Below are 4027 nucleotides of genomic sequence, written 5' to 3'. Positions count from 1 at the left end.
TCATTCTATGTCAGTTTCTTTCTACAAGTCCTGGAGGTACTTGTACCTGATAATTTAGCCGTGTGCCTTGAGACATGTCATGTTTTCATGATACTCTCTGTCAAGCTATGATCCATAGAACTCAGTGAGTCATGTGACTCAGAAAACCCAAAAATCTCAATAATCTCTGTTGTTCAGTTATCTCAGTGATCTCAGCACTCAGTAATCTCAGCAACCTCAGTATTCCTAGTCAATCTTAGTAACTTCAGTACTCTCAGTCAGTCCTCAAAACTCAGTACATTCCGTCAGTCAACGGAACTTAGTAAACTCAGTTTAGCTCCTCTAAACAATATTAGTAGTATCAGCCCAGTTTAGATAATCACTTCAGTTCAGTTAATTAGTTCAGTTTCTTTCAGATGGGAGTAGGATTCAGCACCGAGCGAGCCTAGGAATGGGGACTTACCCGCTAGATAGGACTGAGATCCCTAGAAGAAATCCCTAAGTTCCAAAACTACATAGCCAACGTAGGTACGAGATGTCACCCGTTAGATAGGACTGACATACTCAGGGATCACCCATTAGCACATTTAAATGTATAGGACTGATCCTAGGGGTTACCCGCTAGATTAGGACTGACACCAAAGTAGTTTTCTTTATCAATGGCGCGGTACTAACACCTTCCCAATTAGGATTATAGGTTGTACCATAGTTAGCTTAGTATGGGGCATGTCGGTTAAATGATTACATCCCACAGTTTTAGTTACGGAATCAGGACTGTCAGATACAATCAATTCAGCTCAGTAGTATAGATTTAGGATTGTCAGATATAGTCAATCCTTATCATTATAAATAGACCCTGGGATCACCCACTAACCAGGACTGATCTCAACTATGGTCAATCAGTATCAGTATCATTAGATGTAGAGATCACCTACTAGATAGGAATGATCTCAGATTCAGTTACTCAGATATAATACAAAACTCAGCTAGTTCCATCAGGTTCAGGACTGTCAGATGCAGTCACTCATGTTATCAGTTATATCAGTTATCAGAACTTATATTATTAGTATTTATCTTCAGGACTGTCAGATACATTCAACCAGACCAGTTCTTCATAATCAGAACTGTCAGAGACAGTTATCCATGTATCAGTAACATAGTATAAGTCCCTCATTATTCAGTAATACAGTATTAGTTTCTCACTCATCAGTGACTCAAATATCAATGTCAGTAGAATCAGTAGTCAGAACTCAGTATTCAGTACTATCATGATCTCAGTTATAGGTATGTATGCATGCATGTATTCTCATGTTCATGTTAGTCAGTTAGTTAGTATTGTTCATGCATATGAACCGATTGTATTCATCCTACCTCACTTACATACCAGTACATTTAAATTATTGACATATTTGTGCTATGGTGTCTTATACCATAGGTTTAGAAGCATGAGCTGCAGAGAACCAGTAGCATCCTATTCAGCGATCAGAGTTAGCAGTGAGTCCTCATCCTTCGAGGACATAATGATCACATTACTATTTCAAATTTCAGTTTATTTTAGTAGTTGGAGTTAGTTGGGGACATATCCCATCAACTCCTTATTTAGACAATTTAGAGGCTTTCAGACTACAGTATGTTCAGATAATTATCTCAGTTATTTGGGTATTATTATACCATATTTTTCAGTTATGTACTAGCATTGAACCTTATGGCCTTTCAGTTCATGTTTCCGCATTTACGATATTATTACTATTATTCAGTGCTCAGTTTATAAATATCAATCATGGGTTAGTTTGTGGTCCTTTGGGGTCGTGAGCACTGTGTAGTGTTCCGGATACCAGATTCGGGGCATTACATGTGTGTATATATTGTAGTATATTTTATTTAAAGTAATACATATGTATTGAATGGTACGCATATATGTGTATATATCTTCTATTGATGTATATATTTAACGTATACATGTGTATATGTTTTATAAGTTAGTGTATAACTATACATATATAGTGTGTGCGTATATTGTAGTATATTTTATTTAAAGTAGTACGTATGTACTGAATGATAAGTATATATGTGTATATATCTTCTATAGATATATATATTTAAGTATACATCTGTGTATATTTTATAAATTAGTGTATAACTATATATGTAGTGTGTGTATATATTGTAGTATATTTTATTCAAAGTAGTATGTATATAATGAATGGTACGTATATATATATGTATATATCTTCTATAGACGTATATATTTAACGTACACATGTTTATATATTTTATAAATTAGTGTATAACTATATATATATATATATAGTCTGTGTATATATTGTAGTATATATATATTGTACTATATTTAATTTAAAGTAGTACATATATATTGAATGGTACGTATATATGTGTATATATCTTCTATACACGTATATATTTAACGTATATATGTGTATATATTTTATAAATTAGTAGATAACTATATATATAGTTTGTGTATATATTGTAGTATATTTTTTTAAAGTAGTACATATATATTGAATGATACGTATATGTGTATATATCTTCTATAGAAATATATATTTAACGTATACATGTGTATATGTTTTATAAATTAGCGTATAACTATATATATATTGTATGTATATATTGTAGTATATATATATATATATTGTAGTATATTTTATTTTAAGTAGTACGTATATATGCGTATATATCTTCTATAGACGTATATATTTAACGTGTACATATGTATATGTTTTATAAATTAGTATATAACTATATATATAGTGTGTGTGTATATTGTAGAATATATATTGTAGTATATTTTATTTAAAGTAGTACATATATATTGACTGGTACGTGTATATCTGTATATATCTTCTATTGACATATATATTTAACGTATACATGTGTGTATGTTTTATAAATTAGTGTATAACTATATATAGTGTGTGTGTATATATATTGTAGTATATTTTATTTAAAGTAGTACATATATATTGAATGATACGTATATATGTCTATATCTTCTATAGACGTATATATTTAACGTATACATGTGTATATGTTTTATAAATTAGTATATAACTATATATATAGTGTGTATATATTGTAGTATATTTTATTTAAAGTTGTACATATATATTGAATGGTACGTATATATGTGTATATATCTTCTATAGACGTATATATTTAACGTATACATGTCTATATGTTTTATAAATTAGTGTATAACTATATATATAGTGCATATATATATTGTAATATATATATATATTGTAGTATATCTTATTTAAATTAGTATGTATATATTGAATGGCACGTATATATGTATATATATCTTCTATAGACGTATATATTTAACGTACACATGTGTATATGTTTTATAAATTAGTATATAACTATATATACAGTGTGTGTATATATATTGTAGTATAGATATTGTAGTATATTTTATTTAAAGTAGTACGTATATATTGAATGGTACGTATATATGTGTATATATCTTCTATAGACATATATATTTAACGCATACATGTATATATATTTTATAAATTAGTATATAACTATATATATAGTGTGTGTATATATTGTAGTATATTCTATTTAACTTTGTACGTATATATTGAATGGTACTTATATATGTGTATATATATCTTCGATAGACGTATATATTTAACGTATACATGTCTATATGTTTTATAAATTAGTATAGAACTATATATAGAGTGTGTGTATATATTGTAGTATATATATTGTAGTATATTTTATTTAAAGTAGTACGTATATATTGAATGGTACGTATATATGTGTATATATCTTATATAGGCGTATATATTTAACGTATACATGTGTATATGTTTTATAAATTAGTGTATAACTATATATATAGTGTATGTATATATTGTAGTATATATATATTGTAGTATATTTTGTTTGAAGTTGCACGTATATATTGAATGGTACGTATATATGTGTATATATCTTCTATACACAACTATATTTAATGTATACATGTGTATATATTTTATAAATTAGTATATAACTCTATATAGTGTGT

Source organism: Capsicum annuum, chromosome 1 (assembly GCF_002878395.1).
Source record: "Capsicum annuum cultivar UCD-10X-F1 chromosome 1, UCD10Xv1.1, whole genome shotgun sequence".
Classification (NCBI taxonomy): domain Eukaryota; kingdom Viridiplantae; phylum Streptophyta; class Magnoliopsida; order Solanales; family Solanaceae; genus Capsicum; species Capsicum annuum.
Note: the sequence above shows the minus strand (reverse complement) of the source record.